General features: G+C 47.4%; 1 protein-coding gene across 1 annotated transcript in view; it reads right to left on the reverse strand.

The window, feature by feature from the left end:
- Positions 1-15,247, reverse strand: part of LOC148506451 (uncharacterized) — a 52,896-nt gene that overhangs the window by 13,585 nt on the left and 24,064 nt on the right. The window lies entirely within an intron of this gene.

Raw genomic sequence — 15,247 nt, forward strand, 5'->3', positions numbered from 1 at the left:
TTCATTTGTGGGTTAAATACACGCTATAGTGTGTATTTTCGAACACTGGTGTATAGGACAAGTGAAGAAAGACGTGCATAGATCTTCATTTGTTCTTCATTTGTTGTGTCAAGGTTACTTTCCCATGGATCTACAGATGAGTCTTGATGACATATATTGGCGCAAAAGTGGGCTAAGTAGGAGACTGGGGACTGAGGTTCTAGCATGACATGTTGCTGAGACACGGAACTATAAAATGTTTTCTTTGTATTATCTTATATTTTTACTTTATTTTCTGTTTATAAATTGTTAATTATAAAAGTAAAAATTATTATTATTAAATAATGAGTTATGGTAACAACTTACCTTTGTTAGCTCTCTTTCTACGAAGTCCATAGGGTCCACAGGGTGACCTTGGGTTATAGGTGATGCAGAGTCATCCGGGCACCTTACGCAGTACATTTTTCTTCCCAGGATGCACTTGGGTCTCCCTTTATATCCCTCCCCGGGCAAGAGGCACCTCAGTTTCATAGCAAGCCAAAGGCCGGACGAGGATAAAAGAGAGAGAAGAAAGTCTGGAACACACTAGAATTAAATTTTCACACAAAGTAGACAGAAAACCGGTGACCAGAGTGTAGCCCATCTGAAGCACATGTGCGTCAGGGTGGGTGCCCTGTGGACCCTATGGCTGGTTATCCCTTCTTGTGAAAGCCATAGAGGACAAACAAGGAGTCTGACTTCTGTAGGGAACTGGTACGGTCCACATCCAATGAGGCCTCACCTGCCGAGAGGTCTGGAGAGTTAAAGTCCGGCACAATAATTTCCTCATTAAATGTGGAAACTAGAGACCACCTTAGGAAGGAACCCAGGGCGAGTCCAAAGTACCGCCGTCTCCGGGTGAAAAACCAGAAATAGGAAATGACAAGAGAGAGCCCCCAAATCAGACACTCTTCTGGCTGAAGCAATAGTCAGAAGAAAAACCTGTCTTAGCAGTGAGCCATTTCAGATCCATTGAGCCCAGGGGTTCAAATGCCAAGGCGCCACAGGAGGGACAAAAGGGAGGCTGAATACGGACCCCCTGAAGGAAAGTGCGGATATCAGAAAGAGGAGCAATCCTTCGCTGGAACCACACCGAAAGGGCAGAGACATGCACCTTCAGGGAAGCAAGGCGGAGACCAAGGTCCAAACCCGCCTGAAGGAAAGCCAAAATTCTGCATAACCTAAACACTTGGGGGTCATAACCTCTGGGACGACAAAGTAGGTATGCCACACCCTGTGGTAAATCCTGGAAGAAGCAGGTTTCCATGCTCTGAGCATGGTGTTAACCACAGAACCGGAAAAATCCTTGGACCTTAGGAGGGATGTCTCAAGAGCCACGCCATCAAAGACAGACGACCCAGGTCCGGGTAAAGGCAAGGACCTCGAGACAACAGGTCAGGACGTTGAGGCAACAGCAACGGAGTGTTGATGGAGAGACTCTGAAGATCTTAGTACCCAGTGACATCTGGGACACGCTGGAGCCACCAGCAGGACAGTGTCTCCTTTTTGTTTGAACTTCCGAATTACTCGAGGAAGAAGGGAGAATGGAGGAAACAGGTACACAAACTTGTCCACTTGACCGACAGAGCATCTACCAAGAAGGCCTTTGCGTCTCTTGTCCAGGACCCATATACTGTCAGTTTGTGATTGTGTCGGGAGGCCATGAGGTCCACGTCCGGAAGGCCCCACTTGTCCACTAGAAGCTGAAAACACTTCTTGGTGAAAAGACCATTCCCCGGGATGCACATCGTGACGGCTGAGGAAGTCCGCTTCCCAATTGAGAGCTCCTGGAATGAATACTGCCGATATGGCTGGTACATGGTCTTCCGCCCATGTCAGGATGTGTGACACCTCTGGCATTGCAACTAGACTTCGAGTTTCTCCTTGATGATTTATGTAAGCCACGGTCGTGGCGTTGTCTGACTGAACTTGCACGGGCCTTCCGTGAAGTATGAGTCTTGCTTGTTGTAGGGCCCTGAAGACTGCCCGAAGTTCCAATATGTTGATTGGTAGAGCAGACTCTTCTGCTGTCCACCTTCCCTGAAAGGAGTGTGGACCTGTCACTGCGCCCCAACCCCGGAGACTGTCGTCCGTTGTTAGAAGGACCCAGTCCAGAATCCAAAAGGGAGCTGCACTTGCAGCCACCAAATCAGAGACAGACGCACCTCCGGAGAGAGAGTACCATCGTTTGTGTCCTTATCCGATGGGGTAATCCATCCCACCTGGAGAGGATCAACTTCTGCCGAGGCCAAGAATGAAACTGGGCATATTCCACCATATCAAATATAGATACTGTTGACTGTGGAGGCATCTGCGTACTCGCGCCTGTAAAGTGGAGATTTTATCTCCTGTCAGAAAAATCCTCTGCTGTTGAGAATCCAACAGTGCTCCCAGATGGAGCATCCTTTGAGATGGGATCAGGGAGGACTTCTTCCAATTTATCAACCATCCATGCATCTGGGAGGACAGATATCATCCGCTGTAGGTGGTAGTGATGTACTTCTGGAGACCAAGCCAACAGCAAGAGGTCTATCAGGTATGGTAATAGGCGGACCCCCTGGAGCCGCAGATGGGCAATCATCATAATTTTTGTAAACACCCGAGGTGCAGTAGAGAAGCCAAACGGCAGGGCCTGAAACTGGAAATGCTGCAGTGACAAAGCAAACCTGAGAAACCGCTGGTAAGCCGATCGGAAATACGTAGGTATGCATCCTGAATATCCAGAGACACCATAAAATCCCCATGTTCTATACTAAGTATAATGGAATGAAGAGTTTCCATCCTGAACCGAGGTACCCTGAGGAACTTATTCAGGGACTTGAGATTGAGGATAGGTCAGTGGGATCCATTCGGTTTCTGAACCAGAAAGAGGTTGGAATAATAACCCATTCCCCTCTTGGATAATGGGACCGGTACAATGACCCCTGCCTGAAGCATGGATTGTACTGCCTTTTGAATAGCCAAAGCCTTGTCCTTGTTGGACAGGAGGCCTGTGCAGAAGAACTGATGGGGAGGCCGTCTGCGGGAGGAGAGGGCGTACCCTTGAGGGACCACTTCTCTCACCCAGGTGTCTGTGAAAGTCTGACACCAGCACTGGGCGAACTAAAAGAAGTCGGCCTCCCACCCGGGGATCCCCCTAGAGGAGGCCTGCCCCATCAGGCTGAGGGCTTGTTGTCAGGCTTGGCAGCTGAACGTCTCGCACTCCAGACTTTCTTAGACTTGGTAGTTTGCTTGGTAATTGACGGCCTAGGAAAGGATTGGGTTCTAACCTTACCTCGTGCCCAATAGGTCCAAATGGACGAAGTCCGCGACCCTGATGGAGCTGGAGCAGATGGCAGACACGCCGACTTAGCTGCTGCCAGTGTATACGCAATTTTCTCCAAATCCGGGCCGAACAGGACCTTACCATTATAAGGTAAACACTCCAAGCCTTTCTTGGAGTCCGCATCTGCCCTCCAAGAGCGAAGCCAAAACGGAGCAGCGAGCCGCAATTGCCGCCGTGGCGATCCTTGCATCCGGCCGGGCACCCAAAGAAACTGAGGTGCCTCTGGCCCGGGAGCGGGGTATAGAGGGAGAACAGAGTGCATCCTGGGAAGAATAATTTACTGCATAATGTGCCCGGATGACTTGGCATCACCTACAGTGCCTTGCAAAGTATTCCCCCCTTTGCATTTTTCATGTTTTGTTGCCTCACAACCTGGAATTAAAATGGATTGTTTGAAGGTGTGCATCATTTCATTCACAGAACATGCCTACAACTGTGAAGTTGTGTTTTTTTTTATATTGTGAATCAAACAACATTTAGGACAACATAACAGAAAACGTCAGCATGCATAACTATTCACCACCCTAAAGTCAGTACTTTGGCCCTGATTCAGAGCCGGTTGCTATTTGCGCTCGCTCGTCCTGAAAATAGGGGTGGCTATTCAAATGAACCGTTCGCTGTTTGCGGTCTGTTCACGCCTCTAGGTCTGAACGAGCGAACAAAACTTGCGGCCGTTTTTTGGGAAACTACGCCCCCTGGCCGCTCGCATCCGACGTCATGTCCGCTATTTATTAGATTAATCGAGTACATCGAACAGGGTATGAACTGCTCGCTATTCTTGTGGTTGGTTTTTGCTACCACAATTTTGCGAGCAGTTCTGGCTAAAAAAAAACCAGTGACGTGGTCAATGACGCTGCTGTTTTAAATATGCACACCCATAAAACGCCCATTTTGACCTTTAAGCATGCCTGCGTTCTGATTTCCACTCCCCGTTTTTAAGCAACTTCCCCTGTTACCACCCACATACGCCTCATCCTGTCACTCAAATTAGCAGGCATTCGCTATTTTACGAGCACATGAATTTCGGCCGCACTGACTGGTTCGCGCATGCGTATAACGATCCGTACGCATGCGCAGTTTGGCAAACATCGCTCGGAGCGAACGAGCTGCCGCTTACGAGTGGCTCTGAATGAGGGCCTTTGTCAGGCCACCTTTTGCGGCAATTACAACTGCAAGTCGCTTTGGATAAGTCTCTATGAGCTTGCCACATCTTGCCCGTGGGAGTTTTGCCCATTCCTCAAGGCAAAACTGCTCCAGCTCCTTCATGTTGGATGGTTTCCGCTTGTGAACAGCAATCTTCAAGTCTGACCACAGATTCTCCATTGGATTGAGATCTGGGCTTTGACTAGGCCATTCCAACACATTTAAATGTTTCCCGTTAAACCACATGAGTGTTGCTTTAGCAGTATGCTTCATGTCATTGTCCTGCTGGAGGGTGAACCTCCGTCCCAGTCTCAAACCACAGGCAGACTGAAACAGGTTTTGCTCAAGAATATCCCTGTATTTGGCACCATCCATCTTTCCCTCGACTCGAATCATTTTCCCAGTCCCTCCTGCTGAAAAACATCCCCTCAGCATGATGCTGCCACCACCATGTTTCACTGTGGGGATGGTGTTCTTAGGGTGATGGGATTTGTTGGGTTTGCACCAGACATATCGTTTTCCTTGGTGGCCGATAAGTTAAATTTTAGTCTCATCTGACCAGAGCACCTTCCTCCATACATTTGGGGAGTTGCCCACATGCCTTTTTGGCAAACTCAAATCGTGTCTTATCACTAAGTAATGGCTTTTTTCTGGCCACTCTTCCATAAAGCCCAGCTCTATGGAGTGTACGGCTTATTGTGGTCACATGCACAGATACACCAGTCTCTGCTGTGAAACACTGCAGCTCCTTCAGGGTTACCTTTGGTCTCTGTGCTGCCTCTCTGATTAATTCCCTCCTTGCCCGGTCTGTGAGTTTTGGTGGGTGGTCCTCTCTTGGCAGGTTTGTTGTGGTACCATGTTCTTTCAATTTTATGATGATGGATTTGATGGTGCTCCGGGGGATCATCAAAGATTTGGATATTTTTTTTTATAACCCAACCCAGAATTGTACTTCTCAACAACTATGTCCCTGACTTGTTTGGAGAGCTTCTTGGTCTTCATGGTGTGATGCCTCTTGCTTAGTGGTGTTGCAGCCTCTGGGGCTTTTCAGAAAAGGTGTGTTTATACTGACAGATCATGTGATACCTAAGGTGCATATACATGTAACGATTTTGTAACCAACAATTTTCTGTCAGATTTTCCCTTAAAAAAGTGGTGTAATGAACGATTTTTACAATGATGAACGAAAAATGTTCCTTCCCTTAATGAAAATAGTTATGTTGGACAGTCTGAAATGGACGATGAACTACAAACGGGAGCGCGCTTGAACGATTTTCGTTCATCGTTATAACTCAGAAACTGAACGTTTTTTCTTTTGAATGTTTGAACGATAACTATTTTGTGCAGATCCATCTCAGAAAATTCAGATTTAAAAAATAAATAAATTACAGGTTGTAATTAACAAAAAAGTTAAAAAGCCAAGGGGGGGGGGTGAATACTTTTGCAAGGCACTGTATACCCCAAGGTCACCCTTTTTACCCCCTATGGACCCTGAAGTAGAAAATGTCATTAAATACTTTAAGCAATATCTCCTTTCGATGTGTTTTTAAAAAGTTACAACCTTGTTGACCATCATATGAATGACTGAGTGTATGTGTTTATGTGTTTGGGACAGCCTTTACTGATTCTTTATGTGAAGTGTAAATAAAAATAGTCACTTAAGCGCAAAACAATACAGATAAACAATTGAGGTGAAACCTCTTTGTATGAAGAGGGCATATTATTAAGAAAGAGGTGGCTTCTGTAACACATGATCTCCTACTAGCATACTGAATACCAACTCAAGACAATTTCTGCCCAAGGAGGCTCAATTTCTTCAGAAGTTTCCCACTGCAGATAAAGCACCATATATGCAACAAAAGACTCTCCACCACAGGAGATACAGAGGGAATACTGCCCATGGCCACCTAAGCGGTGAAGAAATCCATTGAGATGATGGACTCATCAGAGATCAGGACGCTCACTCCATGTTATAGCTTCTGCTGACCATCAGAAAAATACCTTGAACCAAATACATATAGGGATTGAGCTAACAAGTCAACCAGCCCCTATGCCATCACCTTAAACCGATTCGCTTACCAGGCTCCTACACCAGCACTTGGAAACGCTTGGTTCTTGGTATGTGTGGTTACCCTGCTGCAACACCTCCTGGCTGATGCCTGAAAATCCTCCACTGGCCACTTACTATGGATCAGTGTTGTGCTTGATAGAGGGCAGAGAATTTGAGCTTGGAGACACTGGCTCAACCTCAAGACAACCGGAGTACAGATCAGCATATTGTGCTAAGCTGGTACGCACAGTATAAAAGCATATACAGGCGTCTTTAGAAGCAGGAAAAGCTTTATTTGCTCCAGTTAAATTTACTACAAAATTTCTAGTTGAAGTACAAGATATATCACATCATGCAGATGTTCTTGGAAGTTCAGATGATACGCTCCTCTAGATGTTCATATGATCTACACAGTTAAGCTTTCAGAGGCCTTTTTGTACAGCTCAGACACAGGATACAGTAGGGGTAATCTAGCCCCAGGACCTTTAACCAAGGGATGATGATGCTTGCACTGTGCATGTGTATCCTTCTGCAGAGGTTCAACATGGTTGCCAGTGGTCAGAGGGTAATGTTCTCCCCACTGTGCATGAGGTTGCCATGTAAGAAAGCCCAGCCCTTAGCCATTAGCAGGAAGCTGGAAGTCTCGGAGAGGGGAATGTTATCTGAATATCTCCCAACTAGAAAACTTCCACTAGGTCTACTCCAGCCTGTTCCCCCTGGTCAAAAATGGTCTCCAGAGGGTAGACATCCAGACTCTGAAACAGCTATCTCCCTGCCATGCGGGACAGGTCACTGGGAACAGCAAGAAAGTATTAGAAGCCAAGGAGCGTGTAGGTTCTAGCTAGATCTGCGAATGAGAAGCCTCCACTTTCCAGGGTCTAATAAGTTACCATATATCTTCCCTTTTCGGGACAGTAAGACATTGTCCCCAATTACTAGCATTACCCATGGTTTGAAAAATCCCTGCTCAATGCGCTACTGAGTCAGGATAGTTATATGACCTCACACAGCCTGACTCCATCCCTCACACCTACATGCCACACGCCTGTAACTTTTACATGACATTACATATTTATATTATACATAAGTGCTAGTGTATAGCATGGCTCAGACAATATCAGGAAAATCCTTAATGAGCACTTTCCTTACAGATATTACTACTAAAAGGGCACATGGAGGACCATGATTAATGTTGCATGTGGTGAGGTCAGGAGGATCTTGGGAAATGAGACAATGGACCTGATTCAGAGCTGGTCGCAAGCGCTGTGTGCTCGCAATCGGCCCAATGGTCTGCGAACGCGCATGCTTCGTTCTGCGCGTGCAGGTACTACTCTGTGCGATCGCATACCGCTCGCTCGCACTACAAAGACAGCCCAGTGTAATGAGTGACAGGAGAGGCTGTATGTGGGTGGTAACAGGGGCTGTCCTGTAATAACGGGGGGTTGGAGGTGCGAACGCAGGCATGCCTGAGTATTTCAACGCCGTTTCAGAGGCGAGCATAATTAACAAGCAGCGCCATAGTACACGTCACCAGCCTTTTTTTTTACACTGAAATCCTCGCAGTGCTTGCTGTATGGTAAAGCAACCACAAGCTCGCCGATCGCTTCCGATAGTCCTCGATGTACCAATATCTTTAAACACTTCATGGAAGTGACGTGTGCCAGTGGGCGGCTCTGCCTACGCTAATGGGCGTCTGCATACACAAAGTGATCGCTCGCCAAGACATAGTGGGCGTGCTTATGCCTTGGCGAGCGATTGCTTCCCATGTCGTCACTTGGTCATATTTGCATACGCTCAGTGCGAGCATACACATCTAGCGAGCGGGTCAGAATAAGGCCCAATGTCTCTTCCCATTGCTCAGAGGTCAGAATGATGTCTTTTGTAGTGATGTATGACACATACCAGAGAGTGTGGGAAGGAGACTGGTCTGATCTCTGGGCTGGTAACACACAGTGACATGATGTGAGGGGGAGAGCAGAAGGATAACAGGGGCTGATGGCTCCTGACTTCCCCACTGGGCAGACACATTGTCCTCATTAGTCTGTAGTGACAGAGGAGGGTGTAGGATAAGAGAGTGCTGTAGTAGTGACAGAGGAGGGTGTAGGATAAGAGAGTGCTGTAGTAGTGACAGAGGAGGGTGTAGGATAAGAGATGGCTGTAGTGACAGAGGAGGGTGTAGGATAAGAGATGGCTGTAGTGACAGAGGAGGGTTTAGGATAAGAGAGTGCTGTAGTGACAGAGGAGGGTGTGGGATAAGAGACGGCTGTAGTGACAGAGGAGGGTGTGGGATAAGAGACGGCTGTAGTGACAGAGGAGGTTGTGGGATAAGAGACGGCTGTAGTGACAGAGGAGGGTGTGGGTTAAGAGACGGCTGTAGTGACAGAGGAGGGTGTGGGATAAGAGACGGCTGTAGTGACAGAGGAGGGTGTGGGATAAGAGACGGCTGTAGTGACAGAGGAAGGTGTGGGATAAGAGACGGCTGTAGTGACAGAGGAGGGTGTGGGATAAGAGACGGCTGTAGTGACAGAGGAAGGTGTGGGATAAGAGACGGCTGTAGTGACAGAGGAGGGTGTAGGATAAGAGAGTGCTGTAGTAGTGACAGAGGAGGGTGTAGGATAAGAGATTCCTGTAGTGACAGAGGAGGGTGTAGGATAAGAGATTGCTGTAGTGACAGAGGAGGGTGTAGGATAAGAGATGGCTGTAGTGACAGAGGAGGGTGTAGGATAAGAGATTGCTGTAGTGACAGAGGAGGGTGTAGGATAAGAGATTGCTGTAGTGACAGAGGAAGGTGTAGGATAAGAGATGGCTGTAGTGACAGAGGAAGGTGTAGGATAAGAGAGTGCTGTAGTAGTGACAGAGGAGGGTGTAGGATAAGAGAGTGCTGTAGTAGTGACAGAGGAGGGTGTAGGATAAGAGATTCCTGTAGTGACAGAGGAGGGTGTAGGATAAGAGATTGCTGTAGTGACAGAGGAGGGTGTAGGATAAGAGATGGCTGTAGTGACAGAGGAGGGTGTAGGATAAGAGATGGCTGTAGTGACAGAGGAGGGTGTAGGATAAGAGATGGCTGTAGTGACAGAGGGGGGTGTAGGATAAGAGATTGCTGTAGTGACTATTTGGAGGAACATGTGTATATGCATTTTGGAATTATCACTTGAGACTTATACCACTAAGGAGGATATCTGCATATATCTTACCTCCTCATATTTGGACTATCTATAAAAGGATTCTAGGAATAGAGTAAAACGCATATATAGCGTATCTGTTTTATGTTTTATATTATATGTTGTTAGTGAGTTTGTAATATTTTATTGGTTAAAGCCTATCTTACATTGCTCTATTTCACCATACATAAGCATGCATATGGTGTCTTAAAATAAACTATTTGTTTTATTACTAATTTATGATTACTATTTCATTTGCCATATACGGTACCTATAGGAGGCGCCAGAGGATCTTTCTTTTCGATACGCACCATATTAGGGAAGGTGATCCCCAACCCTTTCCTCTATAGGCAGCAACCTAATAGGATAAGTACTAGCGCTACCTTCATTCCCTTTGTTTTCAATGTATAGACTGTGACTTTGCCAGAATTAACCATCTCCCCAGTCATGTCCCTGTGTTAGTAATAGAGATAAGAGTGATGTCACTGTGACACTCCCAGACTCCCTCACCTCCCCAGTCAGGTCCCTGTGTTAGTAATAGAGATAAGAGTGATGTCACTGTGACACTCCCAGACTCCCTCACCTCCCCAGTCAGGTCCCTGTGTTAGTAATAGAGATAAGAGTGATGTCACTGTGACACTCCCAGACTCCCTCACCTCCCCAGTCAGGTCCCTGTGTTAGTAAAAGAGATAAGAATGATGTCACTGTGACACTCCCAGGCTCCCTCACCTCCCCAGTCAGGTCCCTGTGTTAGTAATAGAGATAATAGTGATGTCACTGTGACACTCCCAGACTCCCTCACCTCTCCAGTCAGGTCCCTGTGTTAGTAATAGAGATAAGAGTGATGTCACTGTGACACTCCCAGACTCCCTCACCTCCCCAGTCAGGTCCCTGTGTTAGTAATAGAGATAAGAGTGATGTCACTGTGACACTCCCAGACTCCCTCACCTCCCCAGTCAGGTCCCTGTGTTAGTAATAGAGATAAGAGTGATGTCACTGTGACACTCCCAGACTCCCTCACCTCCCCAGTCAGGTCCCTGTGTTAGTAAAAGAGATAAGAATGATGTCACTGTGACACTCCCAGGCTCCCTCACCTCCCCAGTCAGGTCCCTGTGTTAGTAATAGAGATAATAGTGATGTCACTGTGACACTCCCAGACTCCCTCACCTCCCCAGTCAGGTCCCTGTGTTAGTAATAGAGATAAGAGTGATGTCACTGTGACACTCCCAGACTCCCTCACCTCCCCAGTCAGGTCCCTGTGTTAGTAATAGAGATAAGAGTGATGTCACTGTGACACTCCCAGACTCCCTCACCTCCCCAGTCAGGTCCCTGTGTTAGTAAAAGAGATAAGAATGATGTCACTGTGACACTCCCAGGCTCCCTCACCTCCCCAGTCAGGTCCCTGTGTTAGTAATAGAGATAATAGTGATGTCACTGTGACACTCCCAGACTCCCTCACCTTCCCAGTCAGGTCCCTGTGTTAGTATTAGAGATAATAGTGATGTCACTGTCACACTCCCAGACTCCCTCACCTCCCCAGTCAGGTCCCTGTGTTAGTAATAGAGATAAGAGTGATGTCACTGTGACACTCCCAGACTCCCTCACCTCCCCAGTCAGGTCCCTGTGTTAGTAATAGAGATAAGAGTGATGTCACTGTGACACTCCCAGACTCCCTCACCTCCCCAGTCAGGTCCCTGTGTTAGTAAAAGAGATAAGAATGATGTCACTGTGACACTCCCAGACTCCCTCACCTCCCCAGTCAGGTCCCTGTGTTAGTAATAGAGATAATAGTGATGTCACTGTGACACTCCCAGACTCCCTCACCTTCCCAGTCAGGTCCCTGTGTTAGTATTAGAGATAATAGTGATGTCACTGTCACACTCCCAGACTCCCTCACCTCCCCAGTCAGCTGGTAGATAATCTCCAGGGTGATGTTTAATATCCTCTCAGTCATGTGACTCCTGTCCTTGTCCATCCTCGGTGAATCCATGACTTATACAGGACGGGTGTCACCGTTACGTGACTGTTAGTAAAGACTCTCCGGTTCCTCACAGCTGAGCTACCTAGGAATAAACATACTTATTATAAACACCACAGGGTACACATGTAACAGACAATATTGTATGTAAGACAGTTTTGTGGACGAAACTTTTGATTTTTCGCACAATTCACACTTTAGAGCTGAGCTTTTATTCGGTAGAAGTATCTGTCATTTGTTACCTCACTGTGTAAATAATGGAATGTGATAAATAGGGCTCTCAGTCTCACATGGTTACAATTACAGACTCAATTTAGGGGTATATTTACTAAAGGTCCATTTTGTTGTATTTGTAGGTGATTTTCATAAAATTTTGCAACTCAGAGATTTCTTTTAGTCAAAATAGACTATAAAAATAAGAGTTATGGTAAGAACTTATCTTGGTTAACTCTCTTTCTTCGAAGTCCATAAGGTCCACAGAGAGACCTCGGGGGTGTAGGTTGGATCTGTATCCCGGGCACCACGCAGTTAAGGCTTTTGCTCCCAGGATGCACTGGTCCATCCTTCCTATACCCCGACCCCGAGCCACCTCAGTTGGTAACTAGCCAAAGGCCGGAGGAGGATAAGAGACAGGTAAGACTGGTACACACAAGAATCACACTCACAGAGAAGGAGACGGGAAACCGGTGACCAAAAATATAGCCCATATGAAGCCAGGTGCATCAGGGCGGGTGTCCTGTGGACCCTACGGACTTCGAAGAAAGAGTTAACAAAGATAAGTTCTTACCATAACTCTCAATTTCTTCTTCAGGATCCATAGGCTCCACAGGGAAACCTTGGGGATGTTCCAAAGCAGTCCTTTTAAGGGTGGGGACATTCCTGCGCTGAGAGGAGAATCCGGCGCCCAAAGGAAGCATTCTGAGAGGCTAAAGTATCAAATTCATAAAACCTTAGAAAAGATCTGAATGGAAGACCACCTGGCCGCCTTACAAAGCTGAACAGTCGAGGCGCCACGGCAAGCCGCCTACGAGGGGCCCACAGACCAAGTAGAATGAGCAGTAACAGAAGCCGGAACAGGAAGGCCTGCCTGTGTGTAAGCCTCAGAGATTGGCCAGATGGCTTTGTATGCCTATGTTTGTTTATTGGCTGCCCATCCCTTTTTGTGAAATCCATAGAGCACAAACAAGGAGTCCGATTTCCGAAGGGAACTGGTACTCTCCACACAAATCCTGAGAGCATGGACCACATCAAATAAGGTCGAGAGGTCAGGTGATTGAAAGGCCGGCACTATAATTTCCTGATTAATATGGAAATTAGAAACCACTTTAGGAAGAAACTCAGCCCTGTCCTGGTGAAATATCAGAAAAGGAGGACGACAGGAGAGTGCCCTCAATTCTGACACCTTCCTGGCAGATGCAATAGCCAGAAGAAAAAAAAAAAAGTCTTCGCTGTGAGCCATTTGAGTTCTACAAAAGTCAGGGGTTCAAATGGAGGACCCTGGATGGCACGAAGAACTACTGACAAATCCCACAAAGCCACTGGAGGGACAAAGGGAGGTTGAATCCGGAGGACACCCTGGAGGAAAGTGTGGACATCCGGTAGTGGAGCAAGTCTACCCTGAAACCAAATGAATAGAGCAGAGACATGCACTTTCAGTGAAGCAAGGCGAAGTCCAAGGCCCAAACCAGCTTAAAAGGACTCTGGAAATCCTAAACACTTGAGGATCGTAGCTTCTTGCACGCCACACTCTGTGGCTGGCTTATGCGCTCTGAGCATAGTGCTGACTACAGAGCTAGAGAATTATTTTGACCTCAGGAGGGATGTCTCAAGAGCCACGCCTTCAAATTCAGGTGACCCAGGTCCGGGTAAAGGCAAGGAGTGTCGATGGAGAGACTCCGAAGATCTGAGTACCAGTTATGTCTGGGCCAAGCTGGAGTTACCAGTAGGACAGTGCCTCTGTCTTGTTTGAACTTCAGAAGAACTCGAGGAAGAAGGGGGACTGGAGGGAATAGGTACGCAAACTGGTAGGTCCACTTCACTGGTGCATCTACCAAGGTTGCCTCGGCATCCCATGTTCTGGACCCGTACACTAGCAGTTTGTGATTGTGTTGGGAGGCCATGAGGTCTACCTGTGAGAGGCCCCATCTGTGCACTAGAAGTTGAAACACCTCTTGGAGAAGCGACCATTCCCTGGGATGCACGTTGTGACGGCTGAGGATGTCTGCTTCCCAATTGAGAGCTCCTGCAGTGTTCCACTGCAGAGATGGCCGGGAGGTGACCCTTGGCCCATGTCAGAATGCATGACACTTCTGTCATTGTTGCCCGACTTCGAGTGCCTCCTTGAATGTCGATGTAAGCCTCTTTTGTGGCAATGTTGGACTGAACCTTTACAGGTTTTCCATGAAGTATGTGCTGCACCAGGTTGAGGGCCCTGTGGACAGCTCGAAGTTCCAATATGCTGATTGGCAGGGTTGAGTTGACCGATGTCCAACAGTTCTGAAAAGGAGCGCGAACCGGTCACTGCATCCCAACCCGGGAGACTGTCGTCCGTTGTTAGGATTACCCAGTCCGGGAACCAAAAGGAGCGACCCTTGGATAGATGAGATGTCTGTAGCCACCAAGATAGAGACAGACGCACCTCTGAAGAGAGCACCATCGTCTGAGCTTTGAATCGATGGTGAGCATATTCCACCATGTCAAAGGCGGACACCGTGGATCCCAGAACCTGCATTGCTGAGGGGATCGACACTCGGCGACTGTGAAGACATCTGTGCACTCGTAGTTGAAGTGTGGCGATCTTGTCCGATGTCAGAAAGATTCTCTGATCTTGAGAATCTAGCAGGACTCCCAGATGAATCATTCTCTGTGAGGGATTCAGGGAGGACTTATTTCAGTTGATTAACCATCCGTGGTTGTGCAGGAAAGCAATGGTTAACTACAGACTGCGGTGAAGCACTTTTGGGGATCCTGCTAGGAGCAGGAGGTCATCCAGATATGGAAACAGTCGGACACCCTGACCACGCAGGTGGGCCGCCTTGATAGCCATAATTTCGGTAAACACCCATGGAACTGTGGAGTCCAAAGGGCAGAGCCTGAAATTGGAAGTGTTGCCGTAGTATAGCATACCGGAGATATCGCTGATGTGAGGGCGCTATAGGTACGCGTCCCGAATATCCAGAGATACTATAAAATCCCCAGGCTCCAAAGTTAGGATGACGGAGCATATGGTTACCATCCTGAACTTTGGCCCCCTTAGGAATTTGTTCAAGGATCTGAGGTTGAGGATAGACCGATGAGACCCATTCGGCTTCTGAACCAGAAAGAGTAGAATAAAAATAACAACCAGTCCCTCACTGAGATAATGGGACTGGCACAATTACCCCTGCTTGTAGCAAGGACTGCATGGCTTTCTGGATTTGTAAGGCCTTGTTCGGGTCTGAATGAGAGGCTGCGTACAAAAACTGGTGGGGAGACAGTCTGCGAAATGAGAGGGCGTACCCATTTGAGACCACTTCTCCTACCCAAGTATCTGTGGTTTTTTGACACCAGTACTGGGCGAATTGAATAAGTCG

This window comes from Taudactylus pleione, unplaced genomic scaffold (genome assembly GCF_031769625.1).
Source record: "Taudactylus pleione unplaced genomic scaffold, aTauple2 ptg000403l, whole genome shotgun sequence".
Lineage (NCBI taxonomy): Eukaryota > Metazoa > Chordata > Amphibia > Anura > Myobatrachidae > Taudactylus > Taudactylus pleione.